The sequence below is a fragment of the Ochotona curzoniae genome, unplaced genomic scaffold (genome assembly GCF_017591425.1).
Source record: "Ochotona curzoniae isolate NIBS_2020 unplaced genomic scaffold, NIBS_Ocur_1.0 contig_883, whole genome shotgun sequence".
Taxonomy (NCBI): Eukaryota; Metazoa; Chordata; class Mammalia; order Lagomorpha; family Ochotonidae; genus Ochotona; species Ochotona curzoniae.
In genome coordinates, this window is record NW_024466599.1 from 45,499,118 (window position 1) to 45,518,496 (window position 19,379).

Below are 19,379 nucleotides of genomic sequence, written 5' to 3' on the forward strand. Positions count from 1 at the left end.
TCACAGTCAAGTGCTCAGATTGCTTTATAGTCCTAGATGAAATAGCAGGAGATTGACCTTAGAATCTGTCCAGGCACCTTGTGTGAATCAAATGAAAGGAAACATAGAAAGCATCAAAGGACTTGACTTGCTTTTGTCTTCATGCTGAGGGTCATCCGGCCATGGATGCAGATCTCACCCAAGGACTGAGCACTTTCTTCATATTTTTACTTCAAATTAATCTAACTAGGTCACTGAAATGCATTTTTTTAATTTGAACATTATTTTTGGTAGGATCATTGCAGTATTCACTCAATTCATGCACCTTTAATTCAAACTGAGCATTACAAATCTAGATGTTTAAAACTGCAAAGACTTCTAAGTTGTATTTTCTTTTTTGCTCTGGTTCACCTACAATATGTATGATCCAAACAATAACATGATTCATTAAGAATCAATGTTGTCATCTCTGTAAATTTAGATTTTAAAAAACTAGCATCACACTGCATCAGTCTGCAAACTCTGGCCTGTGGGCTAAATTCAGCCTGCTTCATTCACTGACACCATCTGTGGCTGCTGTCTTTGCCACAAAGCTGCAGAGCTGAGTAGGTGGATCAAAGACCCCGTGACTCATCAAACAGGAAAAGTTTACCTTTTCATGCCCCACACGTCCCCGCCGCCCCACTGTACTGGACGAGAGCCCGATGGCCCGTGCACTGAAGTCTCCGGCCTGGGAGCACTCAGCTGTCTTGATGATTGTTGACTGTATCGAGTCCTATGTCCCACCACCCTATCAATCCTTTTTCTTCTTTTCTTCGTTTTTTTTTTATTGTTGTCGCTTCTTTTGCTTGTTTAAAAGGTAGAGCAGTAGAGACAGGCAGACAGAGGGAGAATGAAAGAGAGGGAAAGAGAGCGTCCCTAAGTCAGTTAACACTGCAAATGGTGAGAAAAGCTAAGCCTGGGCCACTCTGCAATCAGGAACTAAGAACACCATCCTGATCTTCTACACAGGTGGAAGGGATCCAGGTAGATTACCCATCATTGAGGATCATTTCCAGGTATGTTAGCAAGAAACTGGATAGGAAGTAGAACAGCCAGCACTTAAATTTGCAGTTTAATATAGAATGCAAGCATGCCAAACAGCTGCTTAACTTGCTGTGCTAGAACACTATCCCCCTAATACTTCTCATTCAGTTCTATGCGGGGTCACATTCCTCAAATACACTGTGCACATCCACACTTGAATATTGTTGCTAGGCATCAGAGATACAACCACAGCTCTTAGACCTGATTCCTACTTGTGGAGCATTTGTTGCCTAGCAGGGACTCATTATCTAGATAGTGTAGTGCTTGGGACAGGGTATGATTCACACACATGTATGCTTTATGGGAAGCTGAAATCAACGGAGCTGAGTTCATGCACCTGTAAAAGTGCTGCCATCATTGTGCATTGTCTTCCTGCCAGGCATCCCCTCCAAGTCAGACCGAGAGATCTCTGTAATATACACATGGAAAAGAAACTCCCAAATTAATCTTGATAATTTTACTTAGCAATACTTTATAGATTTAAATCAAATTAAACAATGTATCTATATTAATTGAAGTGTCTTTTCTACATTATTCTTTCTGTAAAAGTTTGATATTTTTTTTTCTTATTTCCTGAAGAGAAGGCACAAAGAAAGAAATGGGAAATATAAGACTAGCATTCTAACATGGGACTGCTATGTTTTGGCCACGGGTAATTATTTGTGTCATGTCACAGATTCTATTACAATATTTCTTGATATAGCATCATTATTGGTAATGTATTTTTCTCCTGAGGTGATACTTGGGGGTCCACTTATGAAATTGTGTTTAAATGAAGACTAATTGATTGTAAAGGAACCTCTTGGCAAAGATTGTTCAAATTAAATCATAATTATCAAATATCCTTTTCATTTTATGCTTTGTAGACACAGCCTGCAAGTTTTACCCAGCCCCTAACAAGTCAGTCCTGGTCAGTAACTACTCAGGAATCTCTTCCTTCATTTCTACAATCCTCTAAGATTTTACACATCTTTGAAGGGGGAAAGAGCAGGCTGGGGGTGAGGGAGGAGGCATGGAGAGGGGAGAAGAAAACATCTAGGCTTGCATTGGGGAAGGACTGAGGGCATTTTTGCTCAGAAGCTTCCTTTAACTACTCTAACTCCAACACATGAAGGACATCATCAGTGTTGTCCCAGGAATATATCCAACATATATTACTGGTGTTACTGTTTGGTTTCAAAGAGGGTCCATGATGCTTCCAGCACTGAGGTTTGAATCCTCTCAACCTGCCATGTAAGAAAAAGCTTGGGGAAAAACAAAATGTTATGTGGGCAGGAATACAGTGCAGTGATCAGATTATGTAGACAGGCATTGAGTGCAATGATTGGGTTGTGTGGTTGAGCAATGAGCACAGTGATTGGGTTATGTGGGGCAGACAGTCAACTTGGAGGTTGGATTATGTGGGCAGGCATTGAGTGCAACAATTGGGCTATGTGAGGTGGGTGTTGAGCACGATGATTGGGTCATGTGGGGGTGGGCATTGAGCACATGATTGGGTCATGTGGGGTGGGCACTGAGCACATTATTGGGTCAGGTGGGGTGGGCATTGAGCATGATGATTGCGTCATGTGGGGTGAGTATTGAGCACGGCGATTGGGTCATGTGTGGCAGACATTCAGTGCAGTGATTGGGTGACTGTTTGGAATGTCTATATTGCACATCGAAGTGTTTCATCTGAGTTCTGGTTCCTGCACTTTCTGCCAACACAAAGTATTTGCATTCTTGCTACCAACAAGAAAAACCCAAATAGAAGTTCAGGCTCCTGGTTTTAGCATGGCCCAGTTGCAGTTTTTGTGGGCATTTGGGGAATAATCCAGTAGACAGAGTTCTCTGTCTGTTACTTTCTATTCCTGTTGATCACTATGTACAAAGGAAAGATGACATACGAGAATGTGTGTTCTCTGCTGCTCTTCTGGAAATAAAGTGCTTGTTCTTGGTACAGGTGTCATCATCTCTACATAGTCTTCATAGATCTGATTGCACCTGCTAACCAAGTATCTTGCTTCCCTTCATGAATAAATCCAATGGGGTCACCAAAACCCAAGGTGTTACAGGAAGATTGTTTCTAAACTCTGAGAAAACAGAAAAGGAGTTCCAAATACTCATTACAATATGCTTACCTTGGACCCAACACAGAAGCCTAGTGGCTAAAGTCCTCGCCTTGAATGTGCTGGGATCCCATATGGGCGCCAGTTTGTATTCCACTTCTTCCCTTTGCTTCCAGCTCCCTGCTTGTGGCCTGGGAAAGCAGTGGAACATGGGCCAAAGCCTTGGGACCCTGCACTCATGTTAGAAACCAGGAAGATTTTCCTGGCTCCTGGCTTGCAATCAGCTCAGCTTCAGCCATTGTGACTTGGGGAGTGAACCAACAGATAGAATATCTTTCTCTCTGTTTCTCCTCTCTGTATATCTGCCTTTCCAATAAAAACAAATCTCTAAAAAACGCTTACTTTGAGCTCCAATGTAATTTTTACGAGCAAATGAGGGGGTTAGTATGGAGAGCAGCAACAAAAATTCAGCTGCAACCTGTTGTTCTGGACTGAATTGTATACTCCTAACCCCCAATGCGAAAATAGAAAACGTGGCCTTTGGGAAGCAATCAGGTTTACACACCATCCCGAGGGTGGAGATTAGCAACTCTGTAAAAGAGACAACAGGGGACCTGGTGAGGTAGACTAGCAGCTAAAGTCCTCACTTTGCACTCGCTGGCATTCCATACGGGCACTGGTTCGATCCCAGCAGCCCCGCTTCCCATCCAGCTCACTGCTTGTGAACTGGAAAAGCAGTCGAGGATGATCCAAAGCCTTGGCACCCTGCACCTGTGTGGAGGACCAGAACAAAAGCTCTTGGCTCCTGCCTTTGGATCAGTGCAGCTCTGGCTGTTGAGGCCACTGGGGGAGTGAATTAGCAGATGGCAAATCTCGCTGTCTCTCCTGCACTCTGTATACCTGACTTTACAACAGAAAGAAGGAAGGAAGGGAGGAAGGAAGGAAGGAAGGAGGGAAGGAAGGAAGGGAGGAAAGAAAGAAAGAAAGAGAGAAAGAAAGAAAGAAAGAAAGAAAGAAAGAAAGAAAGAAAGAAAGAAAGAAAGAAAGAAAGAAAGAAAGAAAGAAAGAAAGAAAGACAACAGAAGGACCAGCATTGTGATGCAGCAGCTCAATCAGGCGCTTTCTATCCTAGCATCAGAGCACCAGTTCACACTGCAGCAGCTTCCTGTTTAGCTCCCTGGCTAATGCTCCTGGGAAGGCAGGGGAGTTTGTCCCCCACATGGGAGACTAAGATAGAGTACTGGCTCTTGACTCCTACCTTGTCCAATGTGGATGCTTTGGGTTTTTGATCTTTCTCTCTCCCTTCCCCTTTCCATCCATCCTCTATTATTTGAGAACACAACAAGGATGCTTATCTAAAGCCAGGAAGAGGACCCTCCCCAGCCCCTGACCCTGCTGGTACCCCGACTACTTACTTACAGTCTCCAGAACTGTGGGAAAATTAGTTGTGGGCCTGATGGAAACCCCAACTCACTAAAACGCCTGGAAGCCAGAAAAATTCTACGTTCTTTTGCAAAGGATGTGTCAGATGAAACAGCCAACATTTAATGCCTTGATTAACACACAAGGAGGTCCTTGGTGGCTCCTCTTCTACTGATCATCAAGATACAACCTGGCACTAGGGTTTCATTTGATAGACGGCATTGCACTAGGCTTGTGAAGTGGCCAATGTGAAATGACATTATTACAGTGTGATGTCAAGTTAGGCTGAATATCTCTCTTGCACGCCACACATGATGATGAGATTTCAGAACTCTTCACTGTTTACATAATTATAATTACATATTTGTAAAATGAAAGTATCACTGTCAGTGTGATTACCATTGTTCCTTCCTTCCAGGATGCCGACACGGACCTATGTTCACTTTTGAGAATGATCAGAGGAAATTCTCCCCCTTCCAAAGGATCTTACATCCATGCAGTCCCCACTGGAGGCATCCAACACCACCCCCTCTTGACACACACACCACACACACCACACACACACACACACATCTCACTTAATCTTGTGGCCTTGCCAAAAAAATAAAATAAAACAACTAGGGCTGGTTTGAGGTACGAGACGAGAGAACAAGAAGGAAGGAGCCTGAGAGACCTGGCTCAGGGAGCAGTTTATTGCTCCTCTGCTGGTTTGAAAAGATTATGTAGCCATAGGCTATCTCCAGATAGAAAGATGGTTCAGTGACATCCCTTTGGTAAATAGGTAGCTATTCCTCCTCCCTTTAAACGTCACATTGGGGAGAGGAAGATGGCCGACGTAGGAGGAAGACTGTGAGGGAGCAGCTAGTGAGAGAGGGATAGAACGCTACAGAAGCAGCAAAGAGGAACAGCAGGGAACCGCAGGGAGAGGTCCGTGAAGCTCCCTGGGACAGTGTGGAGCCAAAAAGATCCACACAACTCGGAAGAACAACGAGAACGGAGCAGGGCAAAGGCAGAGAAACCGACATCCCACTCCAGACCTGCTGAGTCACTCTTGAAAACGGCCTGACGGGAGACGCGGCCAGCTCGGAGGCGGGGAGATCAGGGGGATCGTCACCGGCGGGAGGCCTTCGGCAGCGGTGGAGGCAGACTGCAGCGGCCGGACGTTTGGTGAGCTGGGGGTTGACGTGGCAGCCTCCGCATTTCTTGCCCCCTGCTGAGGCTACAGCCTCAGAACGCGGAGCAGACGGCCGAAACTGTTGGGTCTGTGTGGAACTACGTACAGTGGTGTTGTGTTGGTGGCTGAGGGGGCCCCGGGAAGGCGCATCGGATGTTCTTGCGCTGAGGGGACCAGTGCGGCTCGGTGCGCAGAGGTAGCTGGCGAGGGTCTGGAGTCCCCCACATCCTGCCTGGTGAGTGCTTGAAACCACCAGGACTCTGAACGCCGCACCGAGCGGGCTGGGCGCCCCGCCTACAGCAGCAGCACCTCCGTAGCGCAGGTGTCAGGTGACAGAACTCCTGCTCCAAACTGACACGGTGCGAACCTGCCGCCGTGAAGTCATTATAACAGGGCGCCTGGGCCACTCCTCCGCTAAGGGCCTGTGTGGGGGAGCCACACGGGAGCAGGGGCTCTGAACACCCACACACCACGAGTGGTGGATTCACTGCATAAGAGCCACGCCTGGAAAGTGCCTCACCCACAGTCCCGTGTGTGGGAGACGCACCAGGTGGGCTCTGAAAAACCCTGCAGTCCCTGACACGGAGAACGCAGGGAGAAAGCACATAAAACCTTCTACGCCCTGCGGATTCCCGTGAAGGGAGCACACCCAGAGAGCGCCTCCATCCCGCCACGCCCTGGGGTGTCACACCTGTAGAAGAGGTGCCCAGAGTGTGCCTGGAATCCACTGGGCCCCCAAGGTGGTGCTCTACAGCCCCGGGCCCTGAGAACGCACCAACGGTGCCTTGAAAATTACCACGCCCGGCAACACCACGCCTACAGGCTCCAATCTCTACAGGAAAGCACCTGACAGCCCCTCAACACACGGGCCCATTTGCCTCACCAGAATACACCAACGCAATGGGAAAAACCACCAGAAAGAGTTGTGCTCCAGATGAAAGAGCCAGCACCCCACCAAACAAGGGCCAAAAGCCATTATCAATATCGACGATACGAGATGAAGACATGGAAGTGTTACCAACAAAGGAATTGATGAAAATAATGCTAAAATCTCTCAGAGACGTGGACATAAAGCTGGAAGACCTCCAGAACCGCATAATCACCGAAATACAACAAATCAAAACCAAACTGGATGCCCAAGATAATAAGATTGAAAGCCTCATCAACAGAATAAATGCGGCAGAGGAAAGGATCTCTGAAACAGAAGACACACAAAATGAAAGTGCCCAGCGAATTAAACAGCTGGAGACAAACCTCAGCAAAACTAATAAAATGATGCAAGAGATGAAGGATTACCTTAGAAAATTGAATATTCGGATCATCGGCCTCCCCGAGGGAGTAGAAAGAGAATCTGGGATGCAAGCAGTGCTCGATGAAATTATACAGGAAAACTTCCAAAACACTTGGAACGCGAACCCACCCCACATACAGGATGGACAGAGAACTCCCAACAGACATGATCCAAAGAGATCTTCACCCAGACACACGGTGCTCAAGTTCTACTCCAATGAAGACAAAGAAGGAATCCTGAGACAAGTACGAAGTAGAGAAAAGATCACATACAGGGGAAAACCCATCAGAATCACTGCTGACTTCTCCGAAGAGACCCTACAAGCAAGGAGAGAATGGACAAAGATCTTCCAAGTCCTGAAACAAAACAACTGTCAACCAAAAATAATCTACCCAGCAAAGATCTCATTTGTATATGAGAACGAAATCAGATACTTCAATAGCAAAGAAAAACTAGAAGAATATGTCTACACAAAACCAGCTCTGCAAAGTCTCCTTAGAAATGCGCTAGTCCCGGACAAAAAGGAGGCAAATCACAAACAAAGTTGGCAAATAAGAAGGTCTCCAAACTAAAGGCCGCACCAACAAGACAATTACATAGGCAACAACACACACACAACACAATCACATGGCAGGGCAAAATTGCAACCTCTCAATTTTAACTCTCAACACAAATGGTCTAAATTCACCAATCAAAAGACAGAGATTAATAGAATGGATCATCAAACAAGACCCAACCATCTGTTGCCTACAAGAAACGCATCTAACCAGAAAGGATGCAAAGAAACTGAAAGTGAAGGGATGGAAAAAGATATTTCACGCCAATAGACGAGAAAAAAAAGCTGGGGTAGCTATCCTAATTTCAGACGAGATAGATTTCATTCTAACTAACATCAAAAGAGACAGGGAAGGCCATTTTATACTGGTGAAAGGAATGATCCATCAAGAAGCAATCACCATCATTAATGTTTATGCACCGAATCTTAATGCACCTACTTACGTAAAGCAATTACTTACAGACTTAAGGGAAGACATAGACACCCGCACAATTCTTGTAGGCGATCTCAACACACCTCTAACAACAATGGACCGGTCTACGAAACAAAAACTCAACAAAGAAACAACAGAGCTCACACAAACAATAGAACAACTGGACTTAGTAGACATATATAGAACTTTTTATCCTAAGGCCACAGACTATACCTTCTTCTCAGCGGTGCATGGCACCTTCTCCAGAATCGACCACATGATAGGACATAAAGCGAATCTAAACAACTTCCAAAACATTAGTATCATACCATGTACCCTCTCAGACCACCATGGGATGAAACTGGAAATCAACAACTCAAAACTCCCCAGGAAGTATAGGCACTCTTGGAAATTGAACAATATGCTATTAAACGAACAATGGGTCAGAGAAGAAATTAAAGATGAGATCAAAAAATTTATGGAAACCAATGAAAACTCTGATACAACATTCCAAAACTTGTGGGACACCGCCAAAGCAGTGCTACGAGGTAGATTCATCGCAATCGGAGCCCATGTCAAGGCCCAAGAAAGACGCCAAATACAGGAACTAACCTCACACCTCCAGGATCTGGAAAAACAGCAGCAGAAGAGTCCCACACACAATAAGAAACAAGAAATCATCAAAACAAGGGAGGAGATAAACCAAATAGAAATCAAAAAAACTATACATAAAATCAACAAATCAAAAAGTTGGTTTTTTGAGAAAATAAACAAAATAGACACTCCACTGGCCCGATTGACCAAAAAAAAACAAGAGAAAGTGAGAATCAATAGCATTAAAGATGAAAAAGGCAACATAACAACAGACACTGCAATCATTAAGAAAATAATTAGAAATTACTACAAAGAACTGTACTCCCACAAATTTGAGGACCACCAAGAAATAGAAAAGTTCTTGGACTCCCACCACTTACCAAAACTCAGTCCGGAGGCAACTGCAGAATTAAATAAACCCATAACCGAGGTAGAGATTGAAACAGTCATCAAAGATCTCCCAACGAAAAAAAGCCCAGGCCCAGACGGCTTCACTACAGAATTCTACAAAACATTCCGAACAGAACTAACCCCAATCCTCTACAAGCTCTTCAAAACAATAGAGGAGGAAGCAACCCTCCCAAACTCATTCTATGAAGCTAACATCACCTTAATCCCAAAACCGGACAGAGAACCATCAGAGAAGGAAAACTACAGACCTATTTCTCTGATGAACATTGATGCTAAAATTCTCAACAAAATCCTAGCCAATAGAATTCAAAAAATCATCAGACAGATCATTCATCCGGATCAAGTAGGATTCATCCCTGGAATGCAGGGATGGTTCAACATTCGGAAATCCATAAATGTTATAAACCACATCCAAAAACTGCAAAACAAGAACCACATAATAGTTTCAATAGATGCAGAAAAAGCTTTCGACAAAATCCAACACCTCTTCATGCTAAAAACTCTAGCCAAAGTAGGCATAGATGGGAAAATCCACAACATAATCAAAGCAATTTATGAAAAACCCAATGCCAGTATCATACTGAATGGAGAAAAGCTAGAACCCTTCCCACTGAGATCTGGAACAAGACAAGGGTGCCCGCTATCACCACTGCTATTCAACATAGTCCTAGAGGTACTTGCAGAGGCCATAAGACAAGAAAAAGAAATCAAAGGCATACGTATAGGAAACGAAGAAGTCAAGCTTTCACTATATGCAGATGACATAATCCTGTACATAGAAAAACCAGGAGACTCAATACAGAAACTGCTAGAACTTATACGAGAGTTTGGCAGAGTGGCGGGGTACAAAATTAATGAACGAAAATCAACAGCCATAGTGTACGCAAATAACACCAAGATGGAAGAAGATCTAACCAACAGGATACCATTCAAAATAGCAGAGAGAAGTATGAAGTATTTGGGAATAAATTTAACCAAAAGCGTAGGAGACCTATTCGAAGAAAACTACAAACTATTTAAAAAGGAAATTGAACAAAACCTCAAAAGATGGAATAACATCCCGTGCTCCTGGATAGGCAAAATCAATATCATTAAAATGTCTATACTACCACAAGCAATATACATTTTCAACGCAATTCCAATCAAATTGCCCAAAACATTCTTCACGGAACTGGATACAATGATTCAAGAGTTCATCTGGAAACACAAAAAACCACGAATAGCTAGAACCATCCTGAAAAATAAGAAGTTAGCAGGGGGAATCACAATCCCGGACCTCTGGACATACTATAGAGCAGTGGTTATCAAAACAGCCTGGTACTGGCACAAAGACAGAAAGGAAGATCAATGGAATAGAATAGAAGCACCAAAAGGGAACCCACACAAATACAGCCAATTAATCTTTGACAAAAAGACCAATGACAACTCAAGCAAGTGGGAAGGACTCTTTAGTAAATGTTGTTGGGACAACTGGCTGATAGCCTGTAGAAACAAAAAGATAGACCCACATCTATCACCATACACTAAGATCCAATCTACATGGATAAAAGACCTAAACCTACATCCAGAAACCTTCAAACTCTTGCAGGAAAATGTAGGAAATACCCTGCAAGACCTAGGAGTAGGTTCCGACTTTCTAAGAAGGACACCAAAAGCAATAGCAGTTGAGAACAGAATAAACAAATGGGACCTCATCAAACTAAGAAGCTTCTGTACAGCAAGGGAAACAATCAAAAAAGTAAAAAAGCAACCCACAGAGTGGGAGAAGATCTTTGCACACGATATAGGCGATAGGGGGCTAATTTCCAGGATATACAAAGAACTTCAAAACAACCAAAAAACCAAAACAAACAAACCACTCAAGAAATGGGCACGGGAAATGGGCAAACATTTCACAAAGGAACAAGTCCAAATGGCAAACAAACATATGAAAAAATGTTCCAGCTCCCTAGCAATAAGGGAAATACAAATTAAAACATCGATGAGGTACCACCTAACACCAGTAAGATTGGCCCACATAAACAAGAACACCAACGACGCTTGCTGGCGAGGATGCGGGGAAAAGGGAACCTTACTCCACTGCTGGTGGAGCTGCAAATTGGTACAGCCTTTATGGAAATCAGTCTGGAGAACACTCAAACAACTCAAAATCTGCATACCATATGACCCAGCAATAGCACTCCTAGGAATATATCCAAAACACCTGTTTTACGACAAACCAACATGCATCCCTATGTTCATTGCAGCACAATCAGTAATTGCAAAAACATGGAAGCAACCGAAATGCCCATCAGCAGAAGATTGGATAAGAAAGCTTTGGTTCATCTACTCCATGGAATACTACTCAGCTATTAAAAAAAACAAAATGCAGTTCTTTGTGGCTAAATGGGCACAACTGGAAACTATAATGCTAAGGGAAATGAGTGAATCCCAAAAGATTAGATACCACATGTTTGCCTTGATTTAACCTGTAATTTTTTGTTTGATTGTTGGTTATTTTTTGAACCTGTCATTGATACTGTCTCAACCCAGATGTTTCGAAGAATGGAACTTGCATTATTTTTAACATATTGTCTACCCATTACTATGTCAATTAATTCCATAATGTTGTATATTGATACTGAGGCCTTGTTGGGGCTTTTAACTGACCGGATCTTTACTCTGTTAGACCTATCTTCAGACCATAGAAGGTCTCCCCAAGAGGCCACTGAACTTATCTGGACAATAAGACGCTGAACTTTATGCTAGGCATGTGTTTGCAAGCAATGAATCTCAACTGAACTTGAACTATGGTTATGCAACAAGGTGGAGGAATCCACCATGGGGGGAGGGGTATGGGAGGGGTGGGGGGGATCCCCAGCGCCTATAAAACTGTACTACATAATACAATGTAAGGAACAATAAAAAAAAAAAAAAAAAAAAAAAAAAAAAAAAAAAACGTCACATTGAAGAAGGCTGTGTTTTCTGATTAATTCAGTTTGAATACTGCTGACTGTCTGTCACTGTAGTCGTATGTCACCAGTGGCAGCTCAGAGAGTCTAACCTTTTCTAACATCAGCACACACAATTCATTTTAAAATGTGGTCTAATAGTTACCGAATACCTGCAAGGTAAAGGAAAGATGGGATGCATTTTCCCTCAAAATAGCCTGCAACCAAATTTATGAAAGCAAACTGTAGGCATAGTAGTATTCTTTGTGGTGTGAAGGTTGTAAGTCACTTGGAAATTCCCCCACAGAATCATCTTCATCTTTTACCAGAGCCTGACCTGGCTAGTGGCATTCACGTATGTGGGAATATATGGCAACTCCTTAAGCTTTCTTTGGTGTGTTATTACAAAGGGGGCAAGATAACCAAAGTCCCATTTGGAACACTCTGAAAGTGTAATCCTAGGGCTCCAATGGAGGAAGTAGGCGCCATGCGAGGTTGGCCAGACGTCAGAACTACTGTCAATCAGCTTCCTAGCACAAGGTAAGCTACTGAACCTGCCAGTGCTCAGTTTTTCCTCCACAGAATAATATCAGCTCCTTCCATTGCTGTGAAGAGCAAGTGAAGGCCAGCACACACCTTGCCCCAGTTCTTTGAATACACTAGAAAATTCTGCTACTAAAAATGTGCATTGCTTTTATGCATGACCATGTGCAAAAGTGACAAGGCTTTGACCGAATCTTGCCCCAGGCTTTGGCCTCCAACTCCAACAATAAACACTCACGACTCTGTTTATAGCTCCATAAACTTGGACATGTGTTTCTCTTAACAAGGCAGGCTCTGGGCTGTCTCTTTGATCAATTATTTTATATCATTTTCAAATTGTCACGTGTTTACTTCTTTCCACAGAGCTGTCCCCCAAACACAAAGGTCCTGCCTGACTGTGGCATGGTCAGAGGGGTTCCCTTCAACTTATCACATCTGGAAATGCCACAGACAGAAAGGCTTCCAGGCTATTTGCTAGGAAAACTAGCATAAGCTGCTTATCAGAAAATATTACATTTTCCCTGAAAGGTGAACAGTTTTGTCACTTGCTTGGGCTGTGTGAAATTCCTGTTTTGTCATGATAGGTCACTGTGCGGAAGTTAACAGCAGACTGCCATTTCCCCTGGTGGATGACAGGGCCCTGGGCAAGAATTTGAAAAGCCAGCCTTTGCTTTAAGGACTAGTATGTAAATATAAGTGGTGTGATGGTGGTTGTTACTGTGTAGTTCTTTACAGATGTAACAACCCTTTTACACTGTGGGTCCAGACCCTAAAACGAGCCTGTTGTTCTCCAAGTTCCTCATGTTGGCAGAATAACTAGGTAGAACACTAGCTTCCAAAACGAGTTTCTTTTGGAAACACCTCACCTTAAGCGTCAACTTCCAAAAGGTCAGTACCAAAAGCAGCATCGTAACAGGTCAAAAACGTATCAGTTCCTGTCCTACTGTACATTATGGCAATAAGTACGTCATTTCAAATCCCCCAAATTCAGGGCCTACATTTATAAGATGGCAATAGAAGTATTGTTTATCTCTTGTAGTATTTATGAGACTCATGGGAAGACATTGAACTAAAATTTCTGTGTGGCGCAAATCTCAAAATACATGGGAGACATGGAAATTCCTATTATAATCAAGCATGTTATCACGTTATCAAGTTCCATACAATCACAGTGCAAGAGGCCAAGCACCAGCACTTACAGCTTTGGATTTTAGACTTGGTGATACAGACCCAACCAATCAGGGTACTGCTTTAATGTTGGATGGATAATGGTCTAAGAAGAAGATGGATGCTGCCTGGTTTATGGCCAAGGCTGGACAAATTTGCATCTTGACTAGAGACATGAAAGGCTTACCTATACTTCATCAGGTTTTACAATTGAGTTCATTTAGTATAATAATATTAACAATAGTGATTGAACATTCTAAGAGGTTGAATGTCTCTTTCTAGGATACAACAAAGGAACAAGATTTAACTTATACCCAATGCAGAGTGCAAAACAGCGCCCTCCAGCGATACAAGGCATCACTTCCTCTATGCACAGTCAAATCTGAGCAAGGCAACCAGAACATCAGGTTGCTTCCTTACCTCCCAGAGTAACTAGGATGAGGATGGCATTTGCCCCGGCTTGCCCCAATGCATAAGACACCATTTGGGACACCTGAATTCTACATCAGACTGCTTGGGTTCAAGCTATAGCTTTAATTCTATTACTAGCTTCCTGTTAATATGTATTCTGGGAGGTAGAAGGTGATGACTTTTGTACTTGGGTTCTAACTGGGAAACCTGGGTGGAGTTCTGGACTCCTAGCTCTGATCTTCCTAGTTGTAGCTGTTGTGACTATTCTGAGTGAACTAGGGGACAGGTGATTCTATCTCTCCTCTTAGCCTTTCAAATAAATAAAAATAAGTAACTTGTCTTTTTACAGCTTTCATTCAAAACAGCTAAAATATTTTCAGACATAGGACATACAAGTGGTCTCCATATGATTGTTATTAAGACAGAGAACCTAGTCCAAGTTTGGAGAATCGGTGTGAAAGGTAAAATAAGAATGTATTAGGTCAAATAGATTTTCTTTTCCTTTCACAAGGATTTTCAAACTCTCTGTTCTTTCTCTTCCATGCCTTCCTCTCCTCCCTGTTTTTCTTGCTTTCTCTCTGCCTACCTCTACCTCTACCAATCTTTTCCTTTCCCATTCTCTGACAATCTCGTTTTGCTTCCCATCACTCTCCCCCTTTCTTCTTCTCTCCAGGAGAAATATTAATGCAGGAAAAAAAGAATAAAAGACTCTAGGTGTCAGAACCATATCTGAATACTAGCTTTACCATATCCCAGCTTTAATCCAGGGCATGGAGCAAACTGTTTCGATTTTAGCATTTTTACATCTGAAATAAGCCTTCTACTCCTGCCCATGGAAGACTATGGTGCAGTTCTCAAAAAACAACACAGACAAGATTTATAGCAGGATGCCTGGCTTTTGGCATTTGAAATTCCTTCCTTAATCCAGACATAATATCTGAATAACTGGTACTAAAGTAGCAGATTCGATTCCTTTAAAAATCTGTAATCTTCTAAATATGAAGGTACTTGTCAAACTGATGTATTTGCACTGAAATGAATGAATGCTGTGACATCAAACCAAAGGAGGCAACATTTTTTTCCTGGATCACATGTCATTTAGCTACCAGTTCACAGGTGCACCTGCGTGGCTCTATAATTCTCTCCTGTGGTTGGCCAGTATCCGGGTTCTGGGCTTCTCAAGTGTGCTCACTGGTCAAAATAGTACAGCTTCATCTCTTCTCCATCTCCCTTTCCCCAATCATCTCCACAGCTTCTCCATAGCTGTCTGTATAGAGAACTGTTAGGGAAAGGAGAGCACGATGATGCTGGAGACAGATTTAGTTTGCTTTATGTGTACTGAAGTGATTTCAGGAGTCTTTGAATTCCATCCTTACATCTTTCTATACAAAGGCTAAATATCAATTCTGTTATGACCTCAGCAATCAGACATGGGCAGGAATTAAAGTCAATAAACAAGCACTGCTAATTGAAGCCAAGGTTAGTTCCTGCTTCTAGCCAGGTAGAGGAAACCAGTCCTAGGCACACACGTGCGCACACACACACACACACACACACACACACACACACACCCTGCCCCATTATCCTCCCAAGGAGACACTCCTTCCTTTTCCTGAATGTAAGAAACATGTCCGAATCATGCAGAATGCCAAATCTCCTGCCTGCAACACACACGTTGGATCCAACGGTACCTCTCTTCTGAGGACAATGACCCCCCAAACCATTTCAGCAACATGAGAAAGCTAAATGAAGAAAGAACACGCTGAGGCCTATGTTTAATTTTTTTTTTTGGCAAAATGGTAAGTGACTCGATTGGTCCCTTGTGGAAAAGCAAGATAGAAAGAATCATCTTTCTGATAATCACCTACAGTTTAAATATTCACAAGACCAAGGTATAATAATCTTCCAAGCTACTAGGACTAAATAAATACAACCTAAAACACTTAGAGTTCACATACACCAAAACTGTCTAACTCTTGAATTTGCCGTTAATTTTATTATTGTGGAGTATGTACATATTTCTGTCTCAAACGTTACTAAGGACACATTTTTAATTGAAGAAATATTCATAACTTACTCAATTTTTGTATGATACATTCATCTGTAAACAAAACATCACATTAATGCAAAGTACCGATTACACATTGTGAGTCTGTTTTATCTTCACATGTTACCTCAGTAATAAGAAAATTCCTGTATGCTAACGCAAGGAACACTATTTCATCAGTCTCACACCCCAACAAGGTTCACTGACTCCCTGCGAATCTACACACTAGACCTGGTGAACCCTTCTGGGCTGACAGACATCACAACCCATTCACCCGAGTTACCATATGTGGCTCCAGCTCAGAGTATCAGCACACAATCATACATTTTTACAATGGGTCTATAAAACAACCATTATAATAAATGTCTGCTTAATTAATACATTAGGACATAAAGCAATTTATTATGCTCTTATTTGCTATCATTCTCCCTGCTCAAATTTAATAATGCAAAAAGGTTTCTCTGATGCCAACCCCTGGAAATAATAAAAATGCATTCATCATGGATATTGAATGCAGACATGCCTGGCAGTCCTGCTGGCAAAGAGGATGCAGTCAGATGTGGAAACGGAAACTGAAGGATTTTTTTACACAAGCCTGGCTACGATCAGGTCTCCACAATAGAGGAGGCTCAGGACAATGCTTGGTATGGCAGCAAAAGAGGTGCCCAGAATAACACTGATTACAATATGCAACAAAGAGGGGAGGGAGTTGGGGTGAAAAGCTTTCAAGTCAGTTAAATTCATGAGGGCTATGGAGGTTCAAATTGAAATTATCTCACTCTGTGCTGATAAATAAAGTAGCTCTGGTACCTAAATCATGACACTAACTATACGTTTCGATTTTTTTAAGTAGTGATTAGGTGGATACTCTGGGGAACCTACCAGCCTTCGCAGAGATAACAGACTCAACTAATATCAACTTAAAAAGAGACTTGAATTCTAACCAATCTCATGTAATGAATTGAAATTCTATAGCTTTCAGAGGGGGGGAAGATAAAAAAGCGACACGGCTCCATTCTCTAACTTGCTGTCAGGAAATATAATTTGTGCTCTCGGTGATTCACCTAGCTCATATGCAGCATGCAAATTTATTTCCCTAATAATCAGACCTGGAGATTGCCCAAGAGGATTAATAGCATCATTCCTTATGACCGCCAGGATATTATGCACCTCTGACATGGAAAAATTGTGTTAGTTCTACAGAGAAAACGCAAGGATATTTGTCCTGCTAGACAATATAATAGGCTGGTGCATCATCAGATTACAATGTCATTTCAAAAACCTTGAATACAAATAATGTACAGTGGGGGAAATGTTGGAACAACCTCCCTTAATTCAGTAGCCTTGAATTCACATGTATTTTTGTGTGTGCTGTATAGTGTACATATAGGGCTTTTTTTTTTTGCTTCTTTCTTTGATTCTTTTTATTATTATTATTATTATTAAAGCTTCCAAACATTGCATGCAAAAAGGTAAGATTGTTATATATTCCATGAGCTCTTGTCATTGTTTCTTGGAAAATGGATGAAAAAGACATAAGGGAAAGACTTGTTCTGTGATCTTGGTTTATTTTTATCCTGTCAGTGCAAAGCTGAAGGTACTGGTCAGAAACAAAACTTTCCTAGGTACACACTGGTTATCTGGGGCCCAAATAAGGGGTGTGCTGATTGAGATAACACTCAAAACTTGAATCTGAGAATGTAGCCTCCACTTGTGTCTTTATTCAAATACGGAGTTTTTGTGTGTCTACCTGCTCAATATTGATGCTCACGTAAAAACAACACACTTCACACTCATTGTTTAGGACTATGTTTTCTTTTAGTTCCTTATCTTTTACAATGAATCGGTCCGAACATTTCCAGAACAGAGTAATGTCTCCAGCTGTACTTTAGACCAAAGAACGCTGCCTTGAGACAAGACCAAATTTCATTATTATGCGCATGGGAGCAATAAGATTAGCTCCTACTGCTGCCCCTAAGGTGGAGCAGCAGGAAGAACCAATGAGATGATGCTAATGTGCATGTTAATAGTATTCTGCTGGAAGAAGTTGGGATAATTAAACATGTACCGTCTCTTTAAGACAGAGCGGCACACATTTTCTTCGGATGGGTGTTTACAAGAATTCCAATTTCAGGTCATAGCCATTTCTGAGACTGCTTAAGAAAGAGATGGGAATAACTTATCTTATTCATGTATTCAAGGAACCTTATAAAATGTGCAAAACATAACAGTTTTAAGGGGCAAAACATGCATCTTATCTTGACAGAGCTGCTTTATTAGGTGTACTGTTGTATACTGACCTAATATATGGAGCATTTTCAGCTAATACACCTTGCATGAAACCAGCCTTTAATGTGATGGATTTTATGGTATCTCATTAGGGTGTGTTTATATAACCTGATACTAAACACGTTTTCAGATTCATGTTCCTTATTAAAATTGTGAGCCACATTGATTTTTACTTGGAACTGCAACAGAATCACTTCCACTATTAAGAATGGTAGTTCTCAAGTTATTCCCAAAACACAAACTTGGGGACTTGCACCCTTTGCAGCCTCCATTAGCACCATCTTGGTGGGATGCCCCACTGTCCTAATGTTTGGGAAACTATGATGCAGGATTTTTTTCTTTTTTAATTTCCCAAAAGTTTTTCTTTACTTTTTTTTTCTGGAGGAAAGGGGGAAAAATCTTTTCACTCTCCTGTTGCTTTTTTCTCCTGTTGCTTTTGCCATCAGCATTCTTTGATTTTTACAGATTACATGCAATTAATGTTCATAGGTTGACTCTAGATACATCTCTGCACATCTGAACTTCAAGAGATTAAAACCGACACTACCAGTCAAGGTGGTGTTTGCATGAACGTGGCAAATTTTTAAAAAGAAAAAGAAAACACGTGCCATTGCAAGTTGTGTTAAAATAATGGCTTTCACATGGGGAAGTCTCCATTTTGTAAACCGATCCTGTGAGGTAACTCAGAAGTCAGCCGTAAATAGTGTCCCAGGGTATTTTCGGTGGAGTCAGGGGAAATAATGACCTGGAGGTACTGTAAATAGTTTAAATTATTGTAAGGTCTTTCTAAGAAATGTAATGTGAGACAGGAGAGAAATGTTTTTTCTCTATTGTAAAGTGAGTGTCTTTTGGAGGCAATCCAAGTTCAGAATGCAAATATTTAAAGGAAAGGGCTATCTTTTGAGAAAGGCAAATACTGTACTTTTCCTTTTTGTTACAGTAGAACTAGTTAGCACAATCCATCCAGGAAGAAAGAGGGAACATACAGACAAAAGCAGGAAGAGATTCAGTTCACTTTT